The sequence below is a fragment of the Nicotiana attenuata genome, chromosome 2 (genome assembly GCF_001879085.1).
Source record: "Nicotiana attenuata strain UT chromosome 2, NIATTr2, whole genome shotgun sequence".
NCBI classification, from domain to species: domain Eukaryota; kingdom Viridiplantae; phylum Streptophyta; class Magnoliopsida; order Solanales; family Solanaceae; genus Nicotiana; species Nicotiana attenuata.
Genome location: NC_031990.1, coordinates 59,910,674 through 59,933,385, shown reverse-complemented (window position 1 = coordinate 59,933,385; position 22,712 = coordinate 59,910,674). Strand labels below are relative to the sequence as shown.

Here is a 22,712-nt window from a genome sequence, read left to right as displayed (position 1 = left end):
ACCATAACCATCCTTTAGTTTAGTGCATTTCTTGTAGATCCATTCTGAGTAGCGTTTCTCTAAATTAATGATGTGTTCTTTTGAAGAGAGTTTCTTTTTCTTTTTCTTTCTCCCCTTTGAAAAAGAGTTATACAAATTAACTTCATTATTGTACCCAATAACCTACTACTTGCTTCTATGTTCAACCATTGTCCTAAGTAGGGCTCACATGTATTGCATGTGACTTTTAGTGAATAGTTTAAAAGGCAGTAATTGAGAAGGAGATAAAACAATGAAGCAGCCAAAAAAACCTTTCTGACATTGTTGCTTGCTGCCGAGCTCTTAGCAAATACTTCTGTGGAATTGGCCAACATTATAGTTATTAAAACTACTCCCTTCCATCCACAATAAGCGATCAATTATCTTTAATTGAAATTTATATATTATTAACTTGACACATTAGGATATGCATGTAAATAAGAGTAAATTTTAAAAGCTAAAGTTAATTCGTTCTTAATTATGTAAAAAGGATATTTATTTTAAATCAACGTGATAAAGCTAAAAGGTCATTTATTACGGACCGTAAAAAATGTTGTCCATTAATTTTGTGCGGGATCAATTCTCACTGTCATCCTACCTAATCCCACTAGTATACGCACCCGCGCGATGCGCGGATTGTTTCAAAAAAAAAATAATATAGTAGAAACATGTCTTTATTGTAGACTAAATTTAGTGATCACATTCAAAAGAATTAAATCAAAAACATATATATAATAAATTTCATAGGATTGTGTCTATGCTAGGACCACCAATATTTATGCATAAAAACAGGATTAGTAGAGAAGGTTGGTAACTGTAATAAACCAAAAGCTAAAGTAGATTTTTCAAAATTCACTTCCAGTTCATATACACATCATCCGTAGTTGCAGGGAAAGTAAAATAATGATACAAAATCTCAACCAATAATCAAACATATATTCATAGTAGATATAAAATAACCGAGAGTTTTGTTATAGTCAATTTGGATAAACACCAAATCCAAGAGAACATACGTCCGATATTACAGCATTTTTAACTAAATTAGCAATTATGTGTAAATTTGGATAGCTTCGCTGTTACAACATACCGGAGTAATGCTACAGAAGTACTTGGCTTAAAAAAGGATTAGTCCACCTGAAAAAGCAGAAATTTGTCTCAAGTTATTATCAGAAAAAATAAAGAACAGTTATACATGTGTAATTCACAATAATTAAGACATCACCTCTTGTTGTGGTATACTTTGGATCAAAAGTATATGAGAACATGAGCAAGTCAGTCATGTTGTTGATGATATAAATGATGACTCACATGGATAACTAAGATCTTGGAAATACCCAATTCTTGTTAGCATAATCTATATAGCAGTTTTAAGTCTTAGATGAAATGCATACATTAAAAATATTAATTGTCATCAAGATTTTATGTCACTTACAGACATAACAGTAATGTTGTTGCAACCGAAAATACCTTCATCAGAAGCTACATGTTCCTTTACAGCTGAGGCAAAATTCTCTGTTGCATACGTAAGGTAACTTTTCTTACCTGTAGAAACAAATGTATGTTGCAGACTATTAGATGAAATACAATAAGTATAACATTTGGTATTCTTAGTGAAACAAAAGAATGTGAAATGTTAGAAGATTTTACGAACAATATGTTTTCTTTATTGCTCCAGGTGAATCCACCCTCAACTACACATACATAGTTGTATAAAAAGATGGCAACACTTAGTACAGCCATTCTAAAACGGCTAACACTGTTGAAAGTCCGCCAGCACGAACAACTATCTACATCTCGATTAAATTTATACAACAAAGATATTTCTTTGAGCTACAAAAATTTAAAAAAAAAAATACATTTATCAGCCTTTCGGCTTTGATCAAGTGAAGAAGATGGGGTTTCTAACCTTCTCACGGTCCCAGATATTCAGGATACCATCTTCTGCAGAACTTCCAAAGACTGATGATTTATCTGGGGACCACTGGAACAAAATTTTTTTATCAAACACCATAGGTTACCTTATCAACATAAATAAGGGTGGACAACAAAAGCAAGCAACCATGTCAGTTACTCTCAGACATGTACACAAAGCACAACAGCAGCAGTATGGCCCTCAAAGATATGAATAGGCAATCCCACTCCCCAAAAGTGAGGTTTCATCATTAAAACATGCGAATAGTGTTGTCTGCTGACTTGAAGGAGGCATAGCTATAAAGTATTGCACTTATCATTACAACTAAATAATTAAAGTATAAACAAAAAGTAATTAAACAAAAAGCTTATTGCATCAATAGTCATATTTTTCAAAATTATTTAAAGCTTCAAAGTATTGCACTTATCATTACAACGAAATACTATTGCACTTAGCTTAAGCTTTTGGCTTAGCAAAATTAATGTAATTTATCTATAACATACAACATGTAGTTGTGCTTTCTTGGGCAATTTTTATGGATACAGAGAAAAAATTTGGCAAAAAAAAAAAAACTTACACCATTTGCTCTGATCTCTGTCCTCTTTCAGAGTTTTTATAGCCATGAGAAATTCCATTTTCTTTTTCACTTTGATAGCTCATTTTATTGCTTATTTGCAATTTTAGCTTCATGTTGGTGCTCCCGTTGGTAAGATCCAATATTCTCATTAGCTTTTGTGTCAAATACTGCGTCTCGCACAAGGTGTCGCACTAAATGACAGAAAGTTCTGATCTTCACACTCCATGTCGGACCAAAGTAGCCAAAGTTACAGCTCAATATTGCACACAAATTTCGCATCATTTGGTTCCCTTTGCAGCACATTGACACAAAAACCTGAGCTGCATGAGTTTATAATTTTTTTTTGTATGCTTTAGTCACGTAGATACTAATTCTATCATATTATAAAAGGGGAGTTTCTACAATGCATCACAAAAATTTTCACTTAGAGGAAGAAGATTACATTTCTTACTATATGGATCATAGAATAATTTAATGCAAGAAAAAAAAAATTAAACTCTACGAACACCAAAATATCTGAATTTATGAGTTAGCGCAGACTTTATATCTTCCAAATATGCATTATGACAGACCATATTTAGGTGCTGACTAAGTGAAGATGGCAATATAGTTATAACTTTAGAAATTGATTGTGAATTTGTGATGGAACTTAAACTCTAAGATTTTAAAGTTCCATCGGATCCTAAAAGAAACAATAAAGATTACTATACATGAGCAGTTTCTCGACACACTTCTTCTTTCTAACTTTTGATCGTTGACAATATCTTCTGTTGCAGGCCATTATCTGATGTTTCTAGTGATCTTACAGTAGAAGTCGGAATAGCTAATTTTGCTCTTCACAATGTACACAGATGTAGTATTAGATGTTTCTTCTTCTCATTTAATTTGATCTACTAATATCTTCATAAGCATTGGATTGCCCAAGTCTACCAAAAAAGTAGAAGTTGTGCGAGAAATGGGTAGGCATAGGCAAACGTATTTGAAATGTGCATAGTCAAGCAACAGAAAAATAGAATGATATATTTCTGAAAATTGGAAACTCCAATCAGAAAAGATAAGAAAATGTTAAAAATTAAAACTACTCTCAATTATTTACTGGTAAAATTTACTTTTAAGCAACAATTCAAGTTGGCTTAGATGCAAGAATAGAGGAGATTATGAGGTTCTATTCAATGCTTACTTGTTCTAATACAAGTGAATTGTAAAGCTTCTGATCTAAAGCCTTGGAATTCCATTCTATACCAAATTCTAATGCTCTGTCTTGCATCAGAACAATCTCAATCGAAAAAGGGTTGTCAGGCTTGTCGCGATTCAGATTCTTCCAAAGCCTAACAATACGAACCTTTAACTTCCAATTCATTGGCGTGCTGTTAATTTCACTAACGAAATTAATTTCATCCGCCATTATATCCTGAAATAGACAGAAGTATTTGTAAATATAAGTAGAAACTAAAACTTCACGGAAATTATCTGTTAAAGGAATACAAAATAAAGATCATGAAACACAAATCATACCAATCACCTCTTGTAATCTACAATTGCTGTTTGATATGCACACGATGGAGAAAGAACAGAAACTATATACTGTAAAAGTAGAACTCATTTGATAAAAATGTGAAATCATGTTATTGGAATCCAGGGCAAAAGAGTTCGTGGATAAGGAGTTGATATCGTGGTGAGACATCGTGGGATTGAGGTGCCGGATTTGGAGGATGAAATTTTTAGGGCAAATAGGTGAAAATGGCGTTCCCGATTGCCGTTCTTCAAGGTTTCAAAATGTATCTATATACCTATTTATTAGGAACGGCGTTTTCTTAAAATAAACGTAAAAACTACTTCTTTTTTTTTAAATATAAAATAACGTAGAAACTACTTCTTCTTTTTTAAATATAGAATACCTAATTAATTATTTTCAAATTCAAAATTTAAAAAGAAAAATTAATTTTACCTAAAATAACTAATTTGTCCGAAAATTGCTACATTGCATTTTATATGTGGAACACTTGGCAAATTTTTAGGGCTGACTTTTTTCCTTTTAAGTAAATATAGATAATGTAAGTAGAATTTTCTGAAAAGCAAAACTATCAGTTATTTATAGAAAATAAATGAGGGCATTTTCTTTTATTATTCACAATCTTTCTATCCGAGCTTATAATGCAACTTTTTACGGTTTTTTTTCTTTCTTTTTTAGGTAGCAAAAGAACGTAAAAAAAGCGACCACATGCCATTTTACAGCCTCTGACTTTGAAAAATAACTAGTAATACTTTGGAATTTCAAGTTTCAAAGTAAAATTGCACGACATTGAAATTCCAGGACAATGGCGGTGAAGAATTAACCTAAATAGCAGTTCACTCAATTACTTAAACTAAGAATGCCGATGAATGTGTAATATATGTACAGTACGTGTATAACTATGCATAATCAGTATATAATTTCTATATAATGGCTAAAAAAAGTAAATAATAAAACTGAACGGCTACTTTTATAATTACGAAAATGGCTTTTCTGAATTTTACCCCGAAAGGAATTAGGTAACGGAACATTTAGGCTTTAGCCCATTATAGCACAGTCCATTTAGCCCCTCTCTGGTCCATTCTTCCCAATCAGCCCACTCCAGCTAACCCAAATGCCAATAATAATTCTGTATTTTTAGTCGCATCCAAAAATAATAATCGATAAAAATGGGTGTGTATGTGTATAGGGTAAAGTACGCTATGCCACGTGGCCGTCCAAAAAGGGAACACGTGGAACCTAAGAGAGGGGGATGTCCAATACCGAAGGCAACTGTTCCGTCTGTCACCGGGAAGAATAACGCTCATAAAGATGTCATAAATACTCCTCGGCCGGTAGCATTTAATAGGAAATATTCCATGGCATTAAATACGATTTCCCGTTACCAGGAATTTGGCATTTATGCTTACCGTTATATCTTCATCAATGACCCTCATAATTGACATTAAAGAGGGATACGATCCCAGGAACTCCTTCCCTAGACATAGCTATAAATAGTGAGCTCATTTATCATTGTAAGGAGGAGGAATTCTCTAAAGCACTTATACTATATTCTATCCAAAGCTTAATACAATTTTATTCTCTTGCTTTTTTTGTTTCATTATTGTTGTGCCCGGAACCCCTGTGTTTCTGTTATTTCTTCTCCATCTCAAGGCTAAGTACTACATATTTCTTCAATTATTTTATTATTTCATGATCAAATTAATTCACTTGTCTAGAAACCACGTATAAATTTAATTGTACCATTTTACGGGTAAACAGTTTGGCGCCCACCGTGAGACCTAAACAGCCGTGCAATTAAATTGGTCCGTGCTTTTTTTACTAACGTGTTTTGATTATCTTGTTTTAGAGAAAAAATCATAAGAAATGGCAGATAACGCGCACAATCCCGAGATTCGAGGGGATCAACCTCATTTTGAGGACTCAATCAGTGACACCCACGACGAGGGAAACGATGCCACACCGGTGTATGACAGGCAATACCTTCGACATGTTCGGGAGACGACACATGATAATGTTGAGGAGGAACATGTCATTGACGCGGTAAGGGTCTTGCAAGAGCAACAGGTGATCATTCTAGGTCACCTCACGCAACAGGATAAAGTTATGACGGTGTTGAAGCACGCACTGTCGAGGGCTTCAAACAATGCGCATAGACGAGATCTGGTTCCTCCCGGCGCTCCTGCGAATCAAACAACGTCGAGGGTCGACAACAACACCCCGAGGGGCGAAGTTGGTTCCGATGGGGCTGGGGGGAGCAGATCCGGTCCCAATAACGAAAATGACCCCTTTAAAAATGAACTCCTACGGTTTATGAGGGAAGTAAATGCCCACATGGACCAAATTTCGAGTGCACCACCTGTGATGGAAGGACCGGACTCAAAGAAATATACTCAGTTACCAAACGAACCGAGCGCAGCACCAGAACTAATTCCAAAGCCGTTTAAAATGCCCAACGTGCCAAAGTACGATGGAACTTCAGACCTTCAGGAGCATATTACCACCTATACAACGGCAGTGAAGGGAAATGATTTAGCTCCTCGTGAAATTGAATCTGTTTTGCTGAAAAAATTTGGAGAGACTCTCGAGAGAGGAGCCTTGATGTGGTATTCGTTGTTACCCGAGCATTCCATAGAATCCTTTGAGATGCTCGCGAATTCTTTCATCAAGGCTCATGCCGGTGCCAGAAAAGTACAGGCCCGAAAGGCCGACATATTCAGGATTGCGCAAGGAGAATCCGAGTTGCTTCGGGAGTTCGTTACCCGATTCCAGAAGGAGAGAATGTTGCTCCTGGTTGTCCCTGATGAGTGGGCAACTGAAGCATTCACCAAGGGATTCAATTCGAGAAGTACAGATGCTTCCCGGAAACTGAAGGAAAGCCTACTGGAGTTTCAAGCAACGACTTAGGCAGATGTCCACAACCGGTACGAATCAAAGATAAGGATCGAAGATGATCAAGTTGGCTTTCCATCGTCGACCAAAGGACGAGAGAAGAACAAAGAAAAATGAAAAGACAATTTTGACTCGGACAGACGACCTTTGAGGGGCCGGTTTTTGCCCTACGAATGAACCGAATGCCGCGGCAGAGGCTTTCGAACAACGGGCAGGTTTGCCATCGACAGAAGGACTGATTGCAGAAGGAACAATAAATCACTACAGGATAAAGAAGCATTACGGTCACGGGATCCCTCATACCCCAAGCTATCGGAATACAATTTCAACGTCAGCTTAGTAGATTTAGTGTCAGCCATGAAAAACATCAAATAAGCACAGTTCCTGAAACCAATGAGATCTGATCCCAGCCAAAGAGATCCCAACTTGTGGTGTGAATACCACGGGACAAATGGCCACCGGACTGGGGACTGTCGACATCTCTGGGAAGAAGTGGCAACACTGTTGAAGAATGGTCATCTCAAAGAGTTCTTAAGTGACCGAGCTAAGAACAATTATGGTCGTAACTGGGATAATAATGTGGAATCCTCAATCTGGAATCCTCAAAGGCAGAAGATGATCCCCCCCCGCCAAACGATCAACATGATCTTCAGAGGGAATGAAATCAACGGAGTCACCTTCTCAGCAGCAAAAAAGACGAAAGTATCAATAACCCATAGCAAGAGGCTCCGGGAAGTAGCCGAAGACGATATCACTTTCACAAAGGAGGACGCAGATGGATTGCTACTATCACACAACGACGCATTGGTAATTTCTTTAAATGTGCTAGATTTTAAAATTAAACGTGTTCTAGTGGATCCAGTAAGTTCGGCTAATATCATACAATGAAGAGTATTGGAGCAAGCTAAAATCACTGGAAATATTATTTCGGCCACAAAACTCCTCGCCAGATTCAACCTCGCGAGCGTGACAATCAGAGGAGAAATTTTGCTTCCCACAAACGCTGAAGGGGTAATGAAAACAACTCTTTTCGAAGTGGTAGACGGTGATATGGGATATAACATTATTCTAGGAAGACCATGGTTGCACGAGATAAAAGCTTTACCATCAACATACCATCAATTGTTGAAGTTTCCAACGCCCGAGGGGGTTAAACAGATAAGGGGTGACCAACCGGCAGCGAGGGAGATGAACGCTATTGATACCCAATTTTTCCCTATATATTTTAAATATGCATAAATACCTTCAAAATAGCATATACATGCATATATAAGCATGCACAAGGTTTTATAATTTTTTCCATAATTTTAGGGATTTAAATTGATTTATTTCCTTCCCTTTTATTCATAAAATCCCCAATAATTATTCTCCAAATTATTGTTATGGTGATTTAGTCATTTAATTCTTATCTAGGCCAAAATATGGATAAAATATCTTTATGCAGTTTTTTATAATTGCATTTGGTATTTTTTAAACTAAATTGCATATAATTACAATATTAGCCCATTTAATGTATAACTACCTTTATATGCGTAAAATTGATCTCCTATATTTTTAAAATGTTAAATATCTATTTTAAATCATTTTAGTACACAAAATTATTTTCCAAAATTATTTATTCTTTATTATAAATTATATAGGGGAAAAGTGGCTATTTAAAATATAGCCAGATTTGATTTCAATTGTAGCCCAATTTAAACCCAACCCCAACCCAATTTCAGATTAAAAACACCCGACCCAAGCCCTAAGCCCGCCTACCCAACCCAAGACCCGTTAAATCCTGGCCGTTGATCTAAAAGATCAACGGCCCTCATGAGTTCTTTCCTTTTTTATCCTAAACAGCCCCCTAACCCTATCTCATTTCTCAAATCCGCCGCCTCTATATTCTCTCATCTCTTCTCCTCTCTCAACCCCTCAACCTAACCCTATTTCCTTCAACCGCCGCCTCCCTTCTCCGGTCTTCTCCGGTGACCACCTTCCAAACCCCTAAGCCTCCAATGGTTCCTCTATTGCCATGCTCACCTTCTCTGAGGTCTTCAAGAGCCCTGGGCCACGCTAACTTGCATCTAGTTTGCCATCTGGTCTGTTCTTGGNTATCTCATTTCTCAAATCCGCCGCCTCTATATTCTCTCATCTCTTCTCCTCTCTCAACCCCTCAACCTAACCCTATTTCCTTCAACCGCCGCCTCCCTTCTCCGGTGACCACCCTCCAACCCCTAAGCGTCCAATGGCTCCTCTATTGCCATGCTCACCTTCTCTGAGGTCTTCAAGGGCCCTGGGCCACGCTAACTTGCGTCTAGGGTTTTCCATGTGGTCTGTTCTTGGCTACTTCAGTATGATTCCAAGCGAAATCCTGCTATACTTGTTACGATCCTTGAGATTTTGACAGATTCTTTCATCTATCCTTGGGTTTCTTCTGAAACCCTAATTTTTTGCTTACAACTCCTAGACCTGTACGATTTTAAACAATTTGAGTCTGTTTCTTTGATGTTTTACACTATCCTCGTAACTCTTACAAGAATCATCGATTTCAAAGTGTTTTTACCTTCTTCTCAAATTAGGGTTTTCGAAACTTCTTCTAAAACTTTTTTTAAACCGATTCTTTATGTTTAAAACTTCTATCTCTTGCATATTTCGACTGATTCTATGATTTTACTCCCTTTCCAACTCGCCTATGTTGAAAACCCTAATTTCTTAGTTCAAATCTTGGGTTTCTGAGTTTGGTTTTGATAACGTGTTCAGTTAATCCATATGTTTCTATGATTCTATGATTTACCCTATGATTGCTTGTTAAAGTTCCTAGTTATGGTTATCTCTGCCTATTGTGTGATCTTGCCCTACTTTGTTCACCAATGTTTCTGATTCTTCACTTCTCCTACCTGTATCATGCTTGTTCTACAAATTCAGACTATGCTCTACATGAATCCCTAATTTATATACGATTCTTGTCCTACTCGACCTCTTAGAGTTCTGGTTTTTTGCTTGCTATGTGCTTGTTCTTGTAAAGTTGTGCTAAATCAGTGCTATTTTCTATTTTTGGATCCTTGAATCTTTATGACTGATCTTTCACTGATTTTGCATGATATCTCCACTGATTTTTAACCTTGTAGAATATTTTCTGACCTTATTCTGCGGTCAATTATGCTACTAATTGATTTCTTAAGTCCTTTCCTTGATTGAAATATGCTGGACCTAGCCTCTATTACAAGTTGTGTACTTGTACTATGCTGAAAATATTTCCTAATTAGTTATGCTTAGCCTTATACGATTCCCTTCCTTATTTTTTACATGTTTATTACCATTTGAAGTTAACTCCTCAATTAAAGGGAGTACTTACCTTAATTTTGTGACTGATTGATTCCGAGTCCCCATAATTACTGATGAACTTTGATTTTTTACCTTATTTGCTACCTGCTTTCAAACTATATACACGCTCTCTTGTTAGCACAAACACACAGACATTCTTGGTTCAAAATCTCTCTCTCTCTCTCTCTCACATAAACTTTCTGCTCTCCTTTGTGCTACTTGCCACTATTCTAAGTTAGCCGGCTGCAAACCAAGGCTAACCATTGTGTTCTCCTGCTCTTTCACTTTGCTTACTGTCTTCTTTACTGGTATGTTCTAGTTTCAATTCAAGTTCCAACAACAATATGGTTCTTTTATTGCTTCAGTTCATCATGTTTCTAGTTTGCTTCTATTTATGGTTTTGTTGTGAAACTTGTAGTTGTTGTTTACGTTATTAGCATGTTATGTACTCCCCTTCCTTAAGATCAGTATATTATCCCCTCTGTGTTGTTTCTGAACATGTCCGCACCAATTATCTGTAACTGTTACGTGTTTACTACCATGTGCTCCATGTATCCCCAAATCCCTATCACCCCTGTATGTAAGTTTGTTCTTTATGTCTGGTTCTGTGACTGTGTCCGGTCAGCTGTTTCTAAGCATATCTATACCAATTCCTAGACCTTTGCTTGATTATGTGTTTACAATCAGGTGTTCTATGTATCCCCAAATCCCTTGACCCCTGTTTGTGACTACTGAACTTGCTTTGGTTCTGTGACTCCTGGCTGTGTATGAACCTATCTTAAAGGTGTTGTGTTTGGACTTTTGTTCACTACTCTAATCTCTTTTCAAACTGCCTCTGTTGTTTTACTGAATTATTTTTCAAACAAACTTCCTTTTAATACAGTTTTTCCATTAAAACCTTTCAACTTGTGTCAAGAACTCCCACTCTACTCCTAAGTCAATAGGTTCTGCCCCCTCCAGTATGTGTACTGCCTTGGGATCCCCTTGAGAACCCTCTGAACTCTGGCATACTGAGGCTGGCCCTTCTACACTGCACTTATTCAATTTTGGTTACCAAGTCTAGGTGTAAGCATTGCCCGGGATCCATGAGATCCTTAGGGAACTTTGATGCACCTAGACTATGACATTGTCTATGGAATTTGGGCATTTGAGGCTATTGGAGGCTTTGGAAACCTGGGCCTAATTGAAAGCTCCCTATAGAATAACTTCTTATTTTCTTATTTACTTATGTAATTCATTCATATGGTCTGTAATAATTTGTAAACGAATATTGGGGTAATTAGTGAAAAGGGGTGGATAGTTACATGTTTATGGGGTAATGCGGGTAGAAACCATGCCTATAGGATTTTATTATGCCTGCCTTACCATGTTAGAGACCATGCCTATAGGATTTTACTATGCCGGCCGTACTACGTTAGAAATCATGCCTATAGGTTTCAAGTGATTCCATAATAGAAATCATGTTTATAGGTCTTATAATCAGTTTTACAAGTAGATGCCATGCCTATAGGATATAATTTAACCCGACTTCTGTTACGATAAGTGTTGCATGTTTTTTTTGTTATTTGACATCATGCCTGCAAAGTTTCTGAAATCAGTGTTTAACAACTAGATATCATGCCTATAAGGAATGTCACCAGAAATTCTGCCTAAACTAGTTTAAATAAATCAATACAGCCCGCGTTCAGTCACTTCTGAATTGGTTTAATTAAGTGGTTTATATTTCCCTGAAACGAGTTCTTTTAAAAACTGCCTTAATCTGTTATTAGACAACATTCCCATAGGGATTTAAAAGTCTGTTTTAAAATCTACCCTGTTTTACTATAAAATGTAGTCATCAGTATTCCGCGTATAGGCAAGCTTGTAGGGCGTTTTCAAAACTTGCAATCCTGAAACTGTTTCTATGACTTAACATTTTTCTGATCCTAACAGGCTTTAAAAAACCAATAGGCAACTGCTAGGGTCATTACTCCTGAGTTTATAAAATAAATTGCTTGTCTTCTGCATATTCACCTAGACATCCTGCCTCAGGATACTATTTAATAAAAAGCCCTTAATTGTGCTTGAGTCGTGCTGTTTATGTGCCTTATTTGAGGTGGAAACTGAGCCTCTAATTTCTCCCTTTTATCTTCTGTGCTAAAAGTCCTAATTGTTTTGCCTGTCGCCTTAGAATTTTCACCTTTAAAACCTTAGGGGTCTGTCTAGAACCACCTATAGGTAGAGGTCTTAAATCCCTCCAGGATCATTAAGAAGGGACGGGTAACAGCACGCAATAGAGATCGCTGACCAAACACTCGCTTTGAATGACCACTAAGGGGATGGGAAGGGTAGATATGGGATATGATGACTACACGCTAATGTCACGTGTAGCCCCTCATTGAAGAGTGTTTACCGGACATTGTGTAGGGTGATCCTCTAGGCTAACCAACCTAGGACTCCTCCTTTACCAAAATTCCTTTTTCTATTTAAAACCTTTGTTTACAACTTGTTCAAAAAATCTTTATCCTATTACTTGAGTTACCAAACGTGCTTTACTTGCAACCTATTTGCTTCAACTGTTTATTTTGTTAATGGACTAATTCGTAAGTATAAGTTCGGCCGGGACCCACAGTTGTGGACCAAGAGGGGTGCATAACACCTTCCCCTCGAGGTTATTTCGAGCCCTTACCCTAGTCTCTGGTAATGCAAACTAGTTACATGAGTTAATCACTCTAGGTGCCCTAACGCACCATAACTCGTTAGGTGGCGACTCTTCAAATACCCAATTCCCAAAAGGAAATGAGTTATCACATCCTATGGAATGTCGAAACCCGGACCTCTCTCCGCGAAGAGGGGAAAAAAGGGGGCACGACAGCATGGCGACTCTGCTGGGGATAATTAGGCTCTTACCAAAACGAACTTGCTCTTATGAATTAGTCCAAGCATGCTTTATCCCGTACCCTCTTCCCTTATTTTAATTTGACTGTCTGTTTCCTTTTAAGCATTTATTGTTCTTTATTCTTGAAACTGACTTGTCTTTTTATTTCCTTTTCCTGTAACCGTCTTTCAATTATTTAAATACTGTATTTATTTTTCCTTACGTGCAAATACTTGACTACGTGTTATTAACTGCTGGATAAATCATGCTCCACATCATACTCCACTCGTGCGTATCAAATCCTATAGCAACGCTTTAATGAGTGGTTGCGCTCTTCCTATTTACTACCCTTAAATTCGGAAAGGCTTATTTGTGGTAAACCAGTCGATCAACGGTGCAGTCGATGGTTCCGTGCCTTCCCCCTCGAGTTGTCCTCTCGAGGGTACCAGTCTAAAATCCCATAGAAACCTTACGCTGGTTAAAATTGTGCATGCATCATGGTCAAACCTAGTCGGATCAGTTATGTTGTCCGCATAATGATCCTTCAAGATAAGCCTTATCCAAAGTCCATCGGGTTTTCCATAATCCCAACGGACACAACCACGTTCTGTGATTAATTTGGAGAACTAAATGCCGATATGTTGATCACAAATGTATAAATAGTCGAATCTGGTGGGGGTAAGGTCTAACCCTTTTGTTTTGCATAAAATGAGGCACGAGGTCCCCAGCTTCGGTATGGTTAGCACACCCTTACTCTTGCTAGACTGGTGGAGGAACCTTCCATCAGATGACCAAATCAATGAATGGAAAGAGAGGGTCGCCAAATCTAGCGAGAAGCTTGAATATCTGGAATACAGCCTGTTGGAATTGGAAGGAAAAATGAGGAAGAGAGTTACCGACTGCCAAAACGTTGAGGGAAACGAAGAAGGGCATTTGGCAAAGACATTCCTGCTAATGAGCCTACGTTAACTGGGGGATTTGATCGACAAGAGCATTCAGCCTGAAGAAGGTCCTTCTGGGACCAAATAGGCTAGATTTATTTTTTGCTTTTCCTAAAATGTAATAAGGCCAAGTGCCAATAGTAATTCATTTTATTATTTTTATCTTAGTATCGTTTTGGGATTCGTCTATTTTTACATTTTTTGAAATGAAGCATTTATTGGCATTAAAAGTTCTCCAAATCTACTTGTCGCTAGGCCTACCTCGGGCGCAACGAGACTCCCAAATTAGGACGCGAATTTATATTTCTGCAATATGTGTTTAAATATTGCAAACATTTCAGGATCCTCACTGACTTGTTACCTTCGTTTTTGCTTATTTTTTTATTATTCCCCTCCCCTTAGGTTGGTTCAATCATACTGGCATCAACATATCACACCAGATCCAGAGGCCCTCCACTTCCTCCTCCTCCAAGCAACACAAAAGGCAAAGGAAAGGCAAAGATGGACGATTTAAGCGGTATCCGAAAGGAGAATATTGAGAATGCAGAAACCTCCGACACCCGTAGTACTCCGGCCCCAAATGATCTGGTTTTAAGACTGGAGCAAAAGATACTGGAACTGCAAGGAGAACTTGAGCAAGTTCGCAACTTGGCAAACCTGTCACTGACATAAACCAACAGAACGCTAAGAACCCAGCACCTCCTCAAAGCACACAAAACCAACACCCACAAAATCCTCCCGCGCCAAATCAATACGCGACTCCACCCAAGAATCCCAACCCATTGCCAGCTCCTCCGCAAAAACACCATCAACCAATTTATTACCCGTCAACCACCACTTACCACACCCCCCAAAACACACCACCACTCATTCCTGATCCACAAAACTCCACCAATGACCACCACCACACCCAAGTTCCTGGCACCCATCAAAGCAACCCCATCTATGTGGAAACCATACCTCATTCCACCAACCAATCCCCTGTACACCGGAACCCTCCGAAAAGGATTTGCTCATCAAAAACATGGCTGAAGAACTCAAGAAGTTAACAAGCCGAGTTCAAGGTGTTGAGGGCAACAGAGGAATAGAGGGTTTGAACTATGAGGATCTGTGCATATAGCCGGATGTCGAACTACCAGAGGGGTACAAACCTCCCAAGTTCGAAATGTTCGATGGTACAGGTGATCCCAGGGTTCATCTAAGGACTTATTGTGACAAACTTGTCGGGGTCGGGAAATATGAAAAGATTTGAACGAAGCTCTATATGAGAAGCCTTACTGGGGACGCGTTGTCTTGGTATATCAGCCAAAATCCCAAGAAGTGGTCAAATTGGGTAAGCATGGCGTCGAATTTCATGGACCGGTTCAGGTTCAACACAGAGAATGCACCGGATGTCTTCTACATTCAGAATCTCAAAAAGAAACCCACTGAGACATTCCGTGAATATGCTACTCGTTGGAGGTCGGAAGCGGCCATGGTCAGACCATCTTTGGAAGAAGAACAAATGAATAAATTCTTCGTCAGGGCACAGGACCCGCAATATTATGAGAGGCTGATGGTTATAGAAAATCACAAATTCTCTGACATCATCAAACTCGGAGAAAGGATTGAAGAAGGGATCAAGAGCGGGATGGTAACAAACTTCGAGGCTTTGCAAGCCACGAATAAAGCACTACGGTCAGGTGGCATATCGAAGAAGAGAGATGTTGGGGCAGTAATGGTAGCCCAGGGCCCAAAATCTCCACTTGTTTATCAAACACTTCCACCCACATTTCAAACGCCTCCACCCACATATCAAACACCTCCACCCACATACCAGGCATCACCGTCCACATACCAACCTTCATCTCCCAGATACTCCTAACCAGCCTCTGTCCATCACACCTATAACTCCCAACCATCCCACTTCTAATTACCACCAGCTTGTCAAAATTATCCAAGACCACGACCAAACTTCAACCGCAAGCCACCCAGACAGTATACCACCATTGCTGAGCCCATCGACCAATTATATGAAAGGTTGAAAGCCGCCGGTTATGTCACTCCTATTCCTGCTGTAGCATTAGAAAATACATCCCAGTGGGTCAATCCGAACAAAACTTGTGCGTACCATTCTGGTATGAAAGGGCACAACACTGCTGAGTGCCGGACATTGAAGGATAAGATCCAAACGCTAATTGACAACAAGGTCATACAAGCAAAGGAAGCCGCACCTAATGTCCGCAACAATCCCCTCCCTGATCACAGAGGTGATGGAGTACATGTGATAGAGACAAATAAAGAATGGGACCCTGAGGGGTCGATCGGGCTTATTCAAGAAGGCGATGACTCTAAGGTTGCAGTTACACTTACTCCTATTGTGGTTCAGACACAGGCACCGATTGAGGTTGAGGTAACTGCATCAGTGCCATTTGAGGTGGAAGTGGCTCCGCCCGCGGCCACCCCCACTCCATTTGAAGTAGAAGTGGTCACACCCTTCACTATGACAGTATCAACCACACACCCATTCAAATCAAAAGCAATACCCTGGGATTATGTCGCCGAGGCTCGGCGGAAGGGGAAGGCCAAGGTAGAGGAATCTGACGCTGCACAAGGAATGACTAGAACCGAGAGAGTCTATACACCTGAACACCTGGGAGGTTCAAGTAAGGAGGCCACTGCTAGGAAGCCTATCATTGAGACTGGGCTAGATGACCTGTGAAGGAAAGTACAGGCAAAGAAGTACTCTGTTGTTGACCATCTGAACAAAGTCCCTGCTCAGATATCCATCCTATCATTCTTGCATAATTCAGAGGCACACAAGAACGCCTTAATGAAAGTGTTGAGCGAGGCTTACGTACCCAATAACATCACCAGCGGAGAAATGGCCAACATGGTTGGGCAAGTACTAGAAGGTCATAAGATCAACTTCCACGAAGATGAGCTACCACCTGAGGGACGGAATCACAATCGAGCATTGCATATTACGGTGCAATTTGAAGACAAGTTCATTGCTAGGGTCTTGGTTGATGGAGGTTCGAGCCTAAACATTGGTCCATTGGACACTCTTAAAAGGTTGGACAAAGGTTTCCATGAGATACGGGCAGGAAGCATGAATGTGAAGGCTTTCGATGGGTCCTAGAGGGCCACGATCGGGGAAATCAACCTTTGTTTGCAAATGGGGCCAACTTGGTTCGACGTTTAATTTCAAGTACTTGACATACCAGCCTCATATAACCTTCTGTTGGGCCGACCATGGATCCATGCTGCTGGAGCCATGCCTTCCACGCTACATCAAGCCGTGAAGTTTGAATAGAATCGCCAAGAGGTAATCATTCATGGAGATGGAAGTAACCCCATCTACACTACTCAGACCATCCCGACCATTGGACATAGAAGAAGGCTAGGAGGGGAAACCTACCATCACATCGAACGGGTTAATGCTGTCGAGAAGGACAAGTGGTGGAGTAACAAGATAGAAAGTATATTAGCATGGTCTGGATATGAACCCGGCAAAGGATTGGGAAATAACCTCCAAGGTATCACTAAACCAATACGGTTGAAAAATCATGGTACCACCTTTGGGCTCTTATATCAATGCACATGGGAAGAATATAATGATTGGTCGCGTCCATGGCGCGGACCATATTACCTACTTGAGCAGCCAGTGCCACGTCTGGAACAAGCTTTTCACCAAGCTGACACAATATGGGGGACCGCGGAAGAAGAAGCGCTAGCAGGGTTGAGGAATTTGTTCTTGGAGGATGAGGACATGGCAGTGCCATAATTAAGGAGGAGGATGAGGAAGGACTCACTATTCAGACTATGAGAAGGGAGCTACTCTCAGGAACTGGACCGCCACACCATCCCGAGCCCGCCGAGTCCCTGGGTAGCTTGGCAGAATTTACTTCTATAAGCCATTCTAGGCATTTAAGATTTCCCGTAATTTTGTTTTAAGTTTTACTTGTTTCAAAATAAATGCTCGATTCATCGAGTCGTACTTTGTTTGGACAATTTACTTCAAGTTATAATCAAATGAATTCGCTCTTTATTATTCACTACTATCTTTACATTTTTCTTTTCTACAGCATTATTATTACTTTTCCTGATGAACCAGTGACTGTGACATGTAATGAGGCAACGCAACATGAGAAGAGTGATTCAGAGAAAGAGGATGAACGCAGTATGTCACGGCCAACTTTATCAGAATAGAATGCCCAGAGCTTTCAACAAAAGATTCAAACCAAGGCAGTTCGCACCAGGGCAGCTGGTATTGAAGAAAATCTTCCCGCATCAAGATGAAGCCAAAGGGAAATTCTCTCCCAACTGGCAGTGTCCATACATGGTTCACAGGGTACTAACAGGAGGAGCACTCATACTCGCAGAAATGGACGGGGAAATCTGGCCAAAACCAATCAATTCAGACGCAGTCAAAAGATACTATGCTTAGAATGTTTTACATTTCTTCATCTGATGTAATTGAACTACGCTTGACCTGATTCCCGCTTAAGAGGGGATACGTAGGCAGCCTTATGGGTTCGGTCATATCATAATAAAATTTTCATTTCCCCCAAGATCAGAAACTGGGGCAGAATTTTTGAGGAGGACCCTCAAAATTCCGGAGCAAGTCCGGCCAACGCCAACATATATCAGACAGTCAGAAATCAGTTAGGAAACTGGGGCAGGATTTTAAGGATTCTCAAAATTCCGAAGGGAGTCCAGCAAGGCCTATTGTCTGCAAACGGTCAGAGATCATCTACAAAACTGGGGCAGAATTTTGAGTATGACCCTCAAAATTCCAATATGAGAGAGTTGCAATTCCTCTGAAATGTGTTACAGTCGCTAGTTCATCCAAAATAACGTGATATTTCACTCTGTTTTTTAATAATAACCCTATTTTTCATCAATAATTGCATATTTTCGAAAACTTTGTTTCCATTACAGTTAGGTATCACCCAGGGGAACTCGAAAGGCTTTCAGAACGGAGCAAAGCAAAGCCAGCCAACAAAAGCACGAACCAACCTTCCCCCCACAAAACTTATAATTTTTCTTTGAACGCAGGCACTTCTGACGTAACGGTAACATCAATCACCGAATACATCTCCAGCTAAGACATATGCTACCCTTTTTTGCTTCTTTCTCTTTGCATGGGACTAATTCCTGTCCCGCACATTTGCATGAGTCTAATCCTTGACTCCATCCTGCATAAGGCTAATCCTTGCCTCCCTATTTGCACGAGTCTAATCCCTGACTCCATGAGGATAATCCTTGCCTCCATATTTGCATTAGGCTAATCCTTGCCTCCCCATTTGCATGAGTCTAATCCTTGACTCCATCCTGCATGAGGCTAATCCTTGCCTCCCCATTCGCATGAGTCTAATCCTTGACTCCATCCTGCACAAGGCTAATCCTTGCCTCCCCATTTGCATGAGTCTAATCTTTGACTCCATCCTGCATGAGGCTAATCCTTGCCTCCCCATTTGCATGAGTCTAATCCTTGACTCCATCCTGCATGAGGCTAATCCTTGCCTCCCCATTCGCATGAGTCTAATCCTTGACTCCATCCTGCATGAGGCTAATCCTTGCCTCCCCGTTCGCATGAGTCTAATCCTTGACTCCATCCTGAGGCTAATCCCTGCCTCCATATTTGCATGAGTCTAATCCTTGCCTCCCTATTTTGCATGAGTCTAATCCCTGACTCCGTGAGGCTAATCCCTGCCTCCATATTTGCATGAGGCTAATCCTTGCCTCCCCATTTGCATGAGTCTAATCCTTGACTCCATCCTGCATGAGGCTAATCCTTGCCTCCCCATTTGCATGAGTCTAATCCTTGACTCCATGAGGATAATCCTTGCCTCCATATTTGCATAAGGCTAATCCTTGCCTCCCCATTTGCATGAGTCTAATCCTTGACTCCATCCTGCATGAGGCTAATCCTTGCCTCCCCATTCGCATGAGTCTAATCCTTGACTCCATCCTGCATAAGGCTAATCCTTGCCTCCCTATTTGCATGAGTCTAATCCTTGACTCTACACTTGCATGAGGCTAATCCTTGCCTCCATACTTGCATGAGGCTAATCCTTGCCTCCATACTTGCATTAGGCTAATCCTTGCCTCTATACTTGCATGAGGCTAATCCTTGCCTCCATACTTGCATGAGGCTAATCCCTGCCTCCATACTTGCACAAGTCTAATCCCTGACTCCCTATTTGCATGAGTCTAATCCTTGACTCCATCCTGCACGAGGCTAATCCTTTCCTCCCCATTCGCTTGAGTCTAATCCTTGACTCCATCCTGCATGAGGCTAATCCTTGCCTCCCTATTCGCATGAGTCTAATCCTTGACTCCATCCTGCATAAGGCTAATCCTTGCCTCCCTATTTGCATGAGTCTAATCCTTGACTCTACATTTGTATGAGTCTAATCCTTGCCTCCATCCTTGCATGAGACTAATCCTTGCCTCCATACTTGCATGAGACTAATCCTTGCCTCCATACTTGCATGAGGCTATCCTTGTCTCCATACTTTCATGAGGCTAATCCTTGCCTCCATACTTGCATGAGGCTAATCCTTGCCTCCATAGTTGCATGAGGCTAATCCCTGCCTCCATACTTGCACAAGTCTAATCCCTGACTCCCTATTTTGCATGAGTCTAATCCTTGACTCCATGAGGCTAATCCCTGCCTCCATATTTGCATGAGGCTAATCCTTGCCTCGCCGTCTGCATGGAACCAAACACTGTCCCTCCTTGCACAAATATTGCATCTTTTTTTAATACTATTTATTTGCTCTTCTATCGGGCTAAGCTCTGACCTCCATTTCACAAGACTAAGCCTTGTCCAATTAATATTATACTATTGCATATCATGGGCTGGAATATCGCCAATCTATCCAAAGGCGTCATAGTCTAAAGGCATCATCCTCATAGCCGGAAGACACCATGCCATGGCCTAAGGATCTCTCAAAACTAGCATATCATTATTCAAAGACGTCATGGTTCGGAGGCACCATCTTCATGGCACGAGAACAAACATTTCATGGCCTGCAAATCCCTCATTAAACAATTCATGGCCCAGGACGTCATGGTCTAAGGACGTCATCTTTAATCGTCCAAAGACAACCCTCATGGTCCAAAGGGAATTTGCATCATGCTTAAATTTTTGCAAATACGTTTGTAGCATTTTTTATCTGCAGGCAACCAGTAAGCAGCCGCTATCCTAGCAGGAGCAATCTCGCTCCAGTTCCCTCCAACGTCCCGAGCCTTAACCGCTCACCGTAGCCGCTGCTGCATCGCGTATCCGTTCTTGCAATAATTTCATCGGCATACTCCGCGGATGAATCCAGAACTACACATGGCCTGATTCCTATAAAACCAGGGATATGTAGGAAAGTCGAAAACCGGAGTTCAGCCCCCGTCTTTCAAAACATCCTGTCCGGTCAAAATTGGCCATAATTTCTTTACCCGAAAACTCTTTCATCCTTCCCGGGTAAAGAGGGGCAGCTGTTGATACCCAATTTTTCCCTATATATTTTAAATATGCATAAATACCTTCAAAATAGCTTATACATGCATATATAAGCATGCACAAGGTTTTATAATTTTTTCCATAATTTTAGGGATTTAAATTGATTTATTTCCTTCCCTTTTATTCATAAAATCCCCAATAATTATTCCCCAAATTATTGTTATGGTGATTTAGTCATTTCATTTCTATGTCTATGCCAAAATATGGTTAAAATATTTTATGCATTTTTTATAATTGCATTTGGTATTTTTTAAACTAAATTGCATATAATTGCAATATTAGCCCATTTAATGTATAACTACCTTTATATGCGTAAAATTGATCTTCTACATTTTTAAAATGTTAAATATTTATTTTAAATCATTTTAGTACACAAAATTATTTTCCAGAAATTATTTATTATTTATTATAAGTTATATAGGGGAAAAGTGGCTATTTAAAATATAGCCAGATTTTCTTTCAATTGTAGTCCAATTTAAACCCAACCCCAACCCAATTTCAGATTAAAAACACCTGACCCAAGCCCTAAACCCGCCTACCCGACCCAAGACCCGTTAACCATCATGAGTTCTTTCCTTTTTTTTATCTTAAACAACCCCCTAACCCTATCTCATTTCTCAAATCCGCCGCCTCTGTATTCTCTCATCTCTTCTCCTCTCTAAACCCCTCAACCTAACCCTAGTTCCTTCAACCGCCGCCTCCCTTCTCCGGTCTTCTTCGGTGACCACCCTCCAACCCCTAAGCCTCCAATGGCTCCTCTATTGCCATACTCACCTTCTCTGAGGTCTTCAAGGGCCCTAGGCCACGCTAACTTGCATCTAGGGTTTGCCATCAGGTCTGTTCTTGGCTACTTCAGTATGATTCCAAGCGAAATCCTGCTGTACTTGTTACGATCCTTGAGATTTTGACAGGTTCTTTCATCTATACTTGGGTTTCTTCTGAAACCCTAATTTTTTGCTTACAACTCCTAGATCTGTACGATTTTTAAACAATTTGAGTCTGTTTCTTTGATGTTACACTATCCTTGTAACTCTTTACAAGAATCATCGATTTCAAAGTGTTTTTACCTTCTTCTCAATTTAGGGTTTTCGAAACTTCTTCTAATACTTTGTTTAAACCGATTCTTTATGTTTAAAACTTCTATCTCTTGCATATTTCGACTGATTCTATGATTTTACTCCCTTTCCAACTC

General features: G+C 39.9%; 1 long non-coding RNA gene across 1 annotated transcript; it reads right to left on the bottom strand.

The window, feature by feature from the left end:
- LOC109222996 lies at positions 1,475–4,217 on the bottom strand. Its single transcript, XR_002067492.1, has 5 exons — positions 4,023–4,217; positions 3,688–3,918; positions 2,508–2,827; positions 1,925–1,999; positions 1,475–1,560 (listed from the first exon to the last, which is right to left on the bottom strand). It is a non-coding gene; the product is annotated as an uncharacterized LOC109222996 (long non-coding RNA).